Consider the following 12194-nt stretch of genomic DNA (forward strand, 5'->3'; position numbering starts at 1 on the left):
CACGATTCGATACGTATCTTGATACGATACGATACACATAGTGACAGGAGAAGACAAAAGATAAATGAATTAAACTTAGTTTATTAAAATGAAAAAAATAAATGAAAGTGAATGAATGTTCATGGTTCATAAAATGTATACTGTAATGAGTATTTTAACTTAATGAATCATCTGCCATTTCCATGTAATGGCTAGCAACCACTAAAGTAACAGTCCTACATATTTGTGAGTTGTGACTAGATAGTAATGTCTATAGATGGGTGATGGCGGCGTATGTGTGTTGTCATGTTTGTCGTGCTGACCGTCTATTTCAACCTTGCGTGACACATGCGACAGCACGTTTGATCTTTGCACACGTGTGTGATTCCATCTCCAAATGTTACGAGAACCGAAATGTTCCCAAACTACTGATTTGTGAGTTTCCAGTGGTTTCTCCAGCTAAGGACGAGCGTCTGCTTTATCCGACATGTTTGAGTTCGAGACCGCTCAGCCAATCAGAAAGCTTGAACTGCCACTGATATACAAAGCTAGCATAGCCGCTGTATTTTCGAAGACGGAAGTGTGTGTAGCGAAAATTATATTTTCCCTACCTTTTATGACTCGGATCGAATTTGAAATTTAGTTAAAACTCATTTAAAACGTATCTGTGATAAGAGTTTATTGAAAAAAATGTATTGTGAAAATTCGAGATACAGCACCTCACAAATCGCGCGCCGTATTGTATTCGCGATGCATCGGTGTCCCGGGATACCGTTTCAGCCCTTATGCATGCCATCGATTCCAATAGCCTGGATCGATGCTCATGTCATATATCACTGGATTGTCTGGTCCAGATTCGATTATTTTCAGACCGCCGTCATTTCGCTGGAACATAGCTGAGTGCGGCGTAAAGCAACAAACCAGACTAAAACTAATTGCGTGGATCGACGCTCATGATGTCAATCACTGGATTGTCCGGTCCATACACGAATTTTTACACGCCCTCATTGGAATGCGGAATATTGCGGCGTTTAACAACATCTAAACAAGCAAACCCTACATCGACTTTTCTGTATGTTCCCATGTTGTTTTTCCAGTTGACTTGCTTCTACTTGGGTTTGTGACGGGTGCCACCGGTAGGACATGGTACGCTCATCTTCTCGCGAACACCTAGCTGCTATCATCTTCTCGCGAACACCTAGCTGGTATCATCTTCTCGCGAACACCTGGTATCATCACTGTTTGATAGTGATTAAAAAAACAAGATAGTGATCGGATATGATCGGATTCGTACAATGTTTATTACACAAAACAGTCCATCGTACGGTAATTACCATATAATAAGCATGTGTTAAATCCACGTCTGTCAAACTGGTGATATCAGGTGTTCACGAGAAGGTGAGCGTATCCTGTCCCACTGGTGGAACCCGTCACAAGCATATACAATTTCCAAGTCAATTGTCACCTTGACAAACACATAATCTCGGGAACATATGCTTCACGTAATATTAGTAAATTGCATCAGTCATTATTTTGTCACTGATGCGTCAAATTCTATCATGAAACATTTGAAAACTTTACCGAGGTCATGAATCTTATAGCCCTGATCAAAACAACTTTTTGAGCAAGAGTAGCAGAACGTTCTTTGAAATCCTCGATGAAAGGGCATTCGCGATTGTACCTCAAAAGCTGTGAAATCTGGACACAACAAAAGGCTGGAGCTGCTGGAATAATACCCGACGTGAAGAGAAAGTTGACAACTGGAATGGTGGAAGTCATCACTCCTGTCTTACAGCCTTGTAGAGTCACTCGGAATACTTATGCATATATCTAAGCATAAAACAGACGAGTATCTTTTACAAATAAGTGGAAGGGAACTGGCTATTTGACCATTCTTTAACGACATCATATAAATGATATACCTGTAGCTTTATTTAACCTTCTTGGCTAAAATCCTGTGTTTTCATTTTACCAATCCGGGTCGTTAAGAAACAGATCAGCAATGAGGGGAGTACAATTGGTGTCAATGGATGCCCACTTATTGCGAAAATGTCTTATCCCCAAATTTCACATCTCACGCAAATATTGGCTTTAACAATATTCAGTTAGAAGATCTATTCATTAAAACAGCACCAGTCTCGTTAGTCGACTCTTTCGTTAAGCATCGTCGCCTTTAACGGCAAGCAGTGATTGCTGAAGACCTAGTCTTCCCCGGAACTTTACGGGACGCTGCCAGACAGAAGGACAGAACACACCTGTCAGCTCATCTCCTTCTGGAACTCCTTTGGCAACATTTGAAGTTGCAGCAGGATCCTGCTACAACGAATTTATCTCACCGACATGTTTTAATATGACATTGCGTAAAATATATAACATTCAAAATTGATTAAAAACAGCTGTTCTACTGAGCTGAGGTTAGATTGTGCTATGTCACGTGACTTTAATTGACTCGGCGGAAAAGCGTGCGGCCTTTTGGCTTTGAAGCTGGGTTTACGGGCTTTATTCTGCCTGTCTTGCTCATGGCGGGGAATGAGGGATTTATTTATCCGCCGAGAAATTAATTTCCCTCCAAGGAAGGATACACAATATATTATTATCACGATGACATGGACCAATCAGATCTCATCATTCTGACATAGACATGTGATTATGTTATATGACAATGATTTGCAAATGATTTTTTTCGCCTGATTGGCTCCCACACATTTCCTTTTGACTCATTCAATGTGACAGAGACTGATGTTCTGGAGTGTGATATTTCAGCGTCTGTGAGGAAAACAACCATCTGAATCTGAGTTACAAATAACCTACACTCACATTTCTGTCATGTATAATAAAAGATGTCAAATGCCATATTGACACAGAGTTCTACTATTCTGATACACACGCATTCTGCGTATGAATAAAGAAAGAACCTAACCTGATTTTGATTGCAGACAGCTGACAGACACTTCAATCTAGGAAGCAGTGAAGGTTTGCAGCAGCTTCAAACATGACAAACAATCGAAACCTGGCTGCATAAGCGGTAATGTTGTTCAGGGAAACAGTATCGTTGTCGTTTAAGAGTATTACGGTCCAATAACAAGCCCCTACTAACTTTGTTAAGCATTTCACGGTTATCAATCAGCACAGGGTATCGCAAGAATTGACATTTAGGTTAGTTCCAGGGAAAACGCTTTTTCACATTTAGGAGAGTCTCACATGTATGTCTTGGAACGGACACGTTTCAATGTTTAGCTAGTCCCGTCTGAGTGTTTTAGCCATTTGAAAAGCATTTCTGACGAAAAGAGATTTAAATCGCCCAATAGCAAAGTGGTATCAGTCTTTCTTTCATTTACAATTAACAGCTATTGAAAATGGAATATGAAAATGAGGATAACTTATTTCGAAGATATCGTTTACAGCCAGAATACCATTTAGTTGATCCCCATGTTTTGCGGTTCCTGTAATATCCCTCGTTAACATACATTTTCTGCTGTAACGAGGGACTTTTTTCAGCTGCGTGTTGGTAGCTTCTTTTGAATGGTGTGATAGTCAAACAATACTGGCGTGGCATCCATGTCTCAGGTTGTGGTTGCACATTTTGAGTGAGTGAGTGAGTTGGGTTTAACGCCGCTTTTAACAGTATTCCAATCATATCGCGGCGTGTCAGCCTAATGTGAGAGGAAAGCCCGAAGTGATGCAGGTCTTAGACGTTTACCACAGACGAAACCCACGAGCACGGGTATGCTGCTGACAAACCTAGAAACATAATCGGGGCGAACCGGGATTCGAACCCACGATCATAGGTTTCTGGCGTGCCCAAGGGACGCAACTCTGCACAGCGAACCGCGGCGCCTTAGACGACTGGGCCACCCGTGCCCCCTACACAAACTTTGATCTAAACGACTGATGAGTGAGTGAGTTAGTATTTAACGTCACATCGGCAATATTTCAGCCCTATCGTGACGAGAAGTAATCATATATTAATAACACATATATGTAGAATTTATAAAAACTTGCCATCGAGGGACAGTACAAAAACTAGAATATCAGAGTCTATTTAAAACTAGTTGAGGAACATTTAAAAGCAGAAAGAACTAACAACACAATAGAAAAATGGGCTGGAGATCGTTAGTAACTAAAGGGAGATCACCATACCAGGGAACATGGGGACTTACAGTGCCTTTGCTTCCTGCATGGACCCCGGCAGGATTTATATCATCCCTTCGGTCACTGATTGTTTACCAGTTAAGCCAAAGATTAAGATGACAAAAATTACTACGTTTTAAAAGTCTGGCATGCATAGAAATACTTCGAATGATGCGGGGTTTACATACACGCTTAGGGGGGACAATAATTTTACGCTACTTCAACCCCTAAACGACTGATAACAAACGTGTGAAGATTATCTGTGAGCACTTGTTCCCTAACAATGACTATCATATCAACTTGTAGTGAAGCGTTAATATATTCAATACTTTTCCGAGCACTCCTAGATGAGTTCAGACGTTGTTCACGTTAGATATGCAAGTACAAGATATTTCATGGCGGATTATACTCTTTATTCATGCAAACATTGGGTGACCTGATCGATGATTCTTCAAACCAAAGACAGTCTTCACCAGCGAACTTAAGCAATTAGAAGGAGCCTGGACTATACTGAGTCAAATTAAAAACTTCACATTTTTAAAAGTTATCCCATATATGGTATACATCTGACAAATGTATCAGAGAAGGTAATTTTTAATCATTAATGTCAAAAGAAGGATTTTAGTTAACGGTGGTAACCATAATTTGTTCCAAGCATCTACGGTATTCGGTAATAACATCAACAGTTTAAATCATAAGTCCCAAGCACGAGAAACTGCCACACAACGCCTCCGCATGGACCTTGTGATGCTTGTGAACACATGATTGGGAAGACGACGCCATTGGTGCTTTAAAATGGTGCCAAGATCTTGCAAATTCTGTGGTTGGTTCTGGAGAGTGCGCAGACTTCTGCCAAGAGCATCCCAGACGTGTTCGATGGGATTGAGGTCGGGAGACCTTGACTGCCAGTCCATGACGTTGACGCCCGCATTCTGAAGGAAATTCCTTGTCAAAATTGCTGTATGGGGTCTGGCATTGTCGTGTTGGAAGATCAAACCGGTTCCATGTGCTGCCATAAAAGGTAGAAGTTCTGGTTGCCAGTACCTGGTCGCGGTAAGCAGCAGCGTTGAGGTTGCCACAGATGACAAGAAGCCTGGAACGTGCATTGCCACAGAAAGCACCCCACACCATGACACTTCCGCCTCGAAATCTGTCAACTTCCTGTACACAACACTGGGCGTAACGTTCATGACGGCGCCATGACGGTAAGTGTCGTTGTGCCCACAATTGACGCGGACGTCTTTGTAATTGAGTCAGAATCGGCCCGCAGTATAGCCGTCGTGTGAGCAGTTCTCAGACGGTTTCGAACAGTTTGCGCACTCAATCTTCCCCTAAACAGTTTATTTCTTGTTTATGTAGCCGTCAAATATCGGTTACGGAGGTGACGTAAGACAATCTGACGATCCTCTGCATGTGACGTGGTCGCGGTAAGCAGCAGCGTTGAGGTTGCCACAGATGACAAGAAGCCTGGAACGTGCATTGCCACAGAAAGCACCCCATCACCATGACACTTCCGCCTCGAAATCTGTCAACTTCCTGTACACAACACTGGGCGTAACGTTCATGACGGCGCCATGACGGTAAGTGTCGTTGTGCCCACAATTGACGCGGACGTCTTTGTAATTGAGTCAGAATCGGCCCGCAGTATGGCCGTCGTGTGAGCAGTTCTCAGACGGTTTCGAACAGTTTGCGCACTCAATCTTCGTGACGTTCATGACGGCGCCATGACGGTAAGTGTCGTTGTGCCCACAATTGACGTTGACGTCTGTGTAATTGAGTCAGAATCGGCCCGCAGTATGGCCGTCGTGTGAGCAGTTCTCAGACGGTTTCGAACAGTTTGCGCACTCAATCTTCCCCTAAACAGTTTATTTCTTGTTTATGTAGCCGTCAAATATCGGTTACGGAGGTGACGTAAGACAATCTGACGATCCTCTGCATGCGACGTCACACGTGGTCGACCTGGCCGAGGGCGATCAGCGGTGGTACCCGTTTGCTGTAGACGCGTCTGTAAATTATAAACAGTCCGTCGACTACAACCCATCGTCCTTGCGACTTCAGCTACGGACGTTCCCGTTGGCAACATGCCGATGACACGTTCACGTTGCACATTTGAAAGGCGTGGCATGACAAATGGCCGTAAAGACTTTTGTTTTCTTGTGTTTTTCTTTTTTTGTTAATGACTGCTAACAAGTGTGGCTGAAAACACGTGCGGTATTATGGCCACTTGACCATTTGCACGTGAAAAAACACTTTTGCCACTATAGTGCTGTGCACATGATCTTCATCGATTCACCTGCACAAAAAATGGGTGTTATCTGAAGACAATACGCGGCAATTACTGATTAAATACACAATAAGGGCCCACAATGATAACTGGTCAAAATGTTAAAATTTTAGGATTGTGGAGTTTTTAATTTGGTTCAGTATACAAACATACTTTGAGACGTGGTGTCACTCGTAGGTGTGTGCCTCCAAGAGGACGGGGGGGGGGGGGGGGGGGGGGAGGGTGTGAGTTCTTTTGGATTGTTGTTTGTGTTGGCAAAGCAGGCAGGGTGGGTGTCGATGGCGTGTGGAGATGATAGATCTCTGTCGATGACCCAACAGCTTTGTTGCTAGGTTGCGTCATATCGCCGGAGGATCTTGCAACAAAATTTCACAAACGACATCATCGGGTATTATGACGTGATTGTAAACTTTGAGGTGCAAGGTAATTGTAGCACAATGACAGTCGTTCGTCTAAGTGGCGATCACCTCAGCGCTACGATCATGTAGTGGAACGAACGCCTGAATTTCTAAAGGTGAACCGACATGGACAGACATGAACGTGGTGTAGGAATGCAGGGAGAGGATTCGTTGATGCATGTCATCGTATCTCAAATTCGTGGATCGATGCTCATGATATTAATCACTGGATTGTCTAGTCCAGACTCGATTATTTTTAAGAATATTATTCTAAGACTCGTCGTATAGCTGGAATATTGCTGAGTGCGGCTTAAAACAACCAACCGATCAAACAGGTGTGTGACGCGATCATTCTTGTATAATTCTACACAGCCAAGATGAAGAACTTGTAGAGGATAGAGGAAGTAGCATACTGCTGATGGTAAGGTCTTAAACACACAAAACATAGATAAAGCCTATAATGAATAGTGGCAGCCTGCTGTATGAGGATGGTGTTCAATCAGTCTGCTTCGTTTGCAGCAGCTAATGTGCCAGAAGAGTACTTTAGCTTTGTGGAGTTGTTGCAAATTGGTTCCGAAAGGACAAAGCAATCAAAACAATAGGAAAAATGAAACTTTATTATTATTCTGCAGATTCCATTTCGCGTAAAAAGCAAAAACACAAAAATGCAAATGGATCACTGAACACCAGTGACGGCGCCATGTGTTAGCGGAAAGGGTGACTATGTCCTGCACTATCGGTAGCACCCGCCACTCGGCGCAACGTACCCCATTCTACCACGGGGATTACAATCACGAGTTTATTATTTGCCCTAACGCTTCCGTATAATCTGATGGCACTACATCCCCGTTCCTCAAGTCGTGCTTGGCGTTACGACTGTCATAAGTCTGTGCGAAAGTATGGGAGTTACGATCGTCATTGCACGAAGACATTTGTGTCGCGCGGGACGCAGGACCAAATTTGGAAATGTCCTCCACATATTTACCATAACACTTTTTGAAAGCTTTCCGAAGGCCTTCAGTGCTGTAACCCTGATCAAAGGACGTTTTCGCAACGTACGTCATTCTTTAGAATTTTCGTGGTAAGAGCATGCTCGATTGCACTTCAAACATTGTGAAATGTAGACACCAATGCCTGGAGCTAAAGATTTAACATGCCCTTGATAATAACTCATACTATATGACGCCTGTAATAGATGATCAATAAATACACCAAGTATCTTACAGAAATACTTGACTGAGCTAAGCCAGGATTAGGGCCCTTTTAAGTTAAGCCACAAAACCCTTTCCATATCAATGAGCAATCTCTGTCAAGAGCAGAGTCGACTGTCCAATTCCTGCTCTATCACAAGCTTGTGTTTATAAATTACCATGAAAAGGTGATGATACCAGGTGTTCGAAAGAAGGTGAGCATATCCTGTCCCACCGGTGGCAACCGTCACAAACACAGGCGAAGGCAAGCCAATTGTTCAACAACACTGGAACATATGGTACAAGTAAATATAGGGAATTGAATCGGACATCGTATTTTGTCACTGCTTCACCAAATTTGGAAATGTCCTCCATATGTCCATAAAAAAAACTTTTTGAAAGCTTTATTTTGGCTTTGAATGGTGAAACCTTGATCAAATATTTTCTGAAATACAGTGATATGACGAATTTTAAATCTTGGTGTAAAGAGCATTCTCGATTGTTCCTCAAAAGATAAATGAAATCACCACAGGCTAGATCGATGCTCATGATATCAATCAATGGGTTGCCTGGTCAAGAAACGATTGTTTACAGACTGCCGTCATATAGCTGGAATACAGCTGAGTGCGGCGTTATACAACAGACAAACAAAAAACAACCATAGGACCCTTAAGACAATATGCCCGGCGACAATATGAACGTTGGCATATATTGTCGCCAGTGACAATATACATAGATACTTTATTTGCTCACTTTTGTTAAAATTCATGTTAACGCATGGTAACTTTGCCTATCAAAAACGTGTGTATAGTTACACATGTGCAATATTACTTATGTGAGTAGATGTTGTGTTTGTGAACGTGGTATTAGACGCTTACCACTTGTATGAAACCCACAGGCTCGAATGTGTTGCTAACAAACGTAGAAAGGTAATCAGGGCAAACCAGAACTCGAACACACGACCTTAGATTTCGGGCAAGCCTGAGGGGGTTCAACACTGCAAAGCGAAATGCGGCGTTTCAGACGACTGGACTACCATTGCCAACTCCAAAAATATGTCAATAAAGACATCATCTCTGAGTCTGTGTTATTGATCAGTGTGTGTCATGAGGGTGCCCCATCGACTGCATCAGTCTGTGACAGACATACTCATTGTACAACCTGATTGTACATTAGGCTAAACAGGAAGAAGTACAATCTTGTGTAAAAACCCCGCTTCCTTCCCTTGAGAGTGGCAGGCCTATCAATACCCCTTTGACATTAAACTTACTCATCTTCACAATAACGGGTCGTTTTGTAGACGTAGTTTACGTGTACATTTGCCAGAAACACGACATCATTTGTTGCAATTACCATAAAGTCGAGTACGGCATTAAACAACAAACCAACCAACCAACCAACCAACCAAAAGGTCAACCTATGGCATAAATACGTGTATTTCATACAATAATTATGTAAGCATGCACCTTACATAACCAGAAAAGGTACTTTTGTCACCGATGCACGTGATAGGGTGTTAACAAGAAACGGAGGAACTTGGACTACTCCGTTAATGTTGGAGACAACATTTCAATTTTGTTTGTTTGTTTGTTGTTTAACGCCGCATTATTCCATCTATATGACGGCGGTCAGAAAATAATCAAGTCTTGACTAGACAATCCGGCGATTGACATCATAAGCATCGATCCACACGGATATGATGACATACATCGACCAAGTCAGCGAGCCTGACCACCTTTTCACGTTAGTCGCCTCTTACGACAAGCATAGTCGCCTTTTATCGCAAGCATTTATATATATTCGGTATGCTGCCTCCAAATAAGAGAATTGATGACAAGCTACCAGAAGACATTGCTTTAAAAAGTTAAACTGTATTAATTTTTTAACTTGCTAAGACATAATGTAAATCAATTCAGCATTCTAAAATAAAGATAAGAAGACAAAAAGGAGGCACTCTCAGAATGGAGATGTCAAACAATGAAATATATATTTTGGAACAAAAGAGAAATGACCCTCAAGACACAAAGCAGAATTATTTTGATAAGATCGAAAGTTCATACTTGTAGTGTAAAGGGTAACAGATAAAGCAAGAAGATACAGGAACAAAGATATTATTGCGATCTTGAAAAAAGACGTCAAATGTTTAAAAAGTATGAGGAGGCTATACAAATGCCAGTAGTATTGTTTATATGCACTTGATGTAAATATTGCAAAATCCATCAAAAGCTTTTCATGAGATCATATCTACATACACCATGCCATGGGCGCTATTCAAGTGAAAACCCTAAGGTCTTGAGGATTCACAATAAATGAAGGATTAATTTCTTGAGTGACACATGGATTTTTCATACCCTTCACACACATATTTTATAATGATGTCAGTTCGTGAGATGGCTATTCTCATATATTCTCCTACGTCCGATGATACTTAATGTTTTTTGATGAAACGAAGGATTTATTTGAAGCTGTCATACCTACTATAGGCTAATCTTTAAAGACCTGACAAGAAAAAGCGAATGCATGTTGTTTCTTTCTCTGTTGTTAAACGCCGTACTCATCAATATTCCAACTATAGGACAGCGGTCACTATATAATCCAGATCTGAACAGACAAACCAGTGAATGATATTATAAGCAACCACCCACGCCGTCGGGGTATGTTCAAACCAAGTCACCGAACCTGACCACCCGATCGATTTTAACTTTTTAAATTGCTGGACATTGTAACCTGGAATCCGCCTGAACGTCTGGCGTTGTCGAGTTAATGCTCAGTTTGAAACAAACAACGGAACCAGAAAGTTCCTGAATTACTATCCTCTACAAAATTACAAGAAAAACGTAGAATCAATTTAAAAAGTATATATGGATGAAGACATATACTAAACCACGCGGAAAATGTTCCTATAAAAAAACAGACACAGTGCAAAACTGATCAAATTACGGGTCATCAACCTGCCACCGAATGTGGTCTTTAAATGACTGATATATCTTTTCATGCATTGACCCTGAGTTTTTAGATTTAAAGTTAAGTTACTGAAGGCCATTCTACTGTGATAAAATATGTTTTGTATCTGCTTTTCGTTGTCGTAGTGAAAGTAATTTGAAAAGACATCATAACATTTTTTGGAGAATCGGTTTCTCCTCCATTCCAGATGTTTTTGTTTCACGTGTGCCATAAAGAATTTCAGTATGCACTGAATGTAATAGTATTCTATTTTAGGACTTAATAACCACTTGTGTCATTCCGGGAATTCTTATTTCTGAGTGAGTGAGTGAGTTGGGTTTAACGCCGCTTTTGGCGGTATTACAGTTATATCGCCGCGTGTCAGCTCAATGTGGGAGGAAAGCCCGAAGTGATGCAGGACTCAGACGTTTACCACTTCAGCATGGGTATGGTCCTGACAAACCTAGAAACATAATCGGGGCGCAACTCACGCCAGCCTATTAATTTCATCATTCCATCATTGATCTCAGTTTATATTTGTGATGTAATGTGAGCATGTCTGTCCGCCACTATATGTTTCCAGCGTTCGATAAATGCACGGTTGTACTATATTTATTACATAAGCGTTTAGCGCAGTGTGTGATGAATCTGTTAAGTATCGCTAACTCCAAAATAGCTGTATGTACAGTAGGTTACAACGTGTGTGTGTGTGTGTGTGTGTGTGTGTGTGTGTGTGTGTGTGTGTGTATTTATGTTTTATATATTGATATTTTTATATTTTTATATTTTTAAGCAGTTGTAACTATGTGAAAACCGTGTCTCATCATTCGCCTATTTATGTTGGTTTTACACTGACATTCAAAAGGCGACACGCAAAACAATTAATCATCTTCTTCTTCTTCAAGGGGTAGGGGGCACGGGTGGCCCAGTCGTCTAAGGCGCCGCGATTCGCTGTGCAGAGTTGCGTCCCTTGGGCACGCCAGAAACCTATGATTATGGGTTCGAATCCCGGTTCGCCCCGATTATGTTTCTAGGTTTGTCAGCACCATGCCCGTGCTCGTGGGTTTCACCGAAGTGGTAAACGTCTAAGACCTGCATCACTTCGGGGTTTCCTCCCACATTAAGCTGACACGCCGTGATTTAACTGGAAAACTGTTAAAAGCGGCGTTAAACCGAACTCACTCACTCACTCTTCAAGGGGTAGCCTAGTGGTCAAGGCTTTCGTTCGTCACGTCGAAGACCCGGGTTCCATTCCCCACATGGGTGAAG

Source organism: Haliotis cracherodii, unplaced genomic scaffold (genome assembly GCF_022045235.1).
Source record: "Haliotis cracherodii isolate W230 unplaced genomic scaffold, xgHalCrac1.p SCAF_4, whole genome shotgun sequence".
NCBI lineage: Eukaryota > Metazoa > Mollusca > Gastropoda > Lepetellida > Haliotidae > Haliotis > Haliotis cracherodii.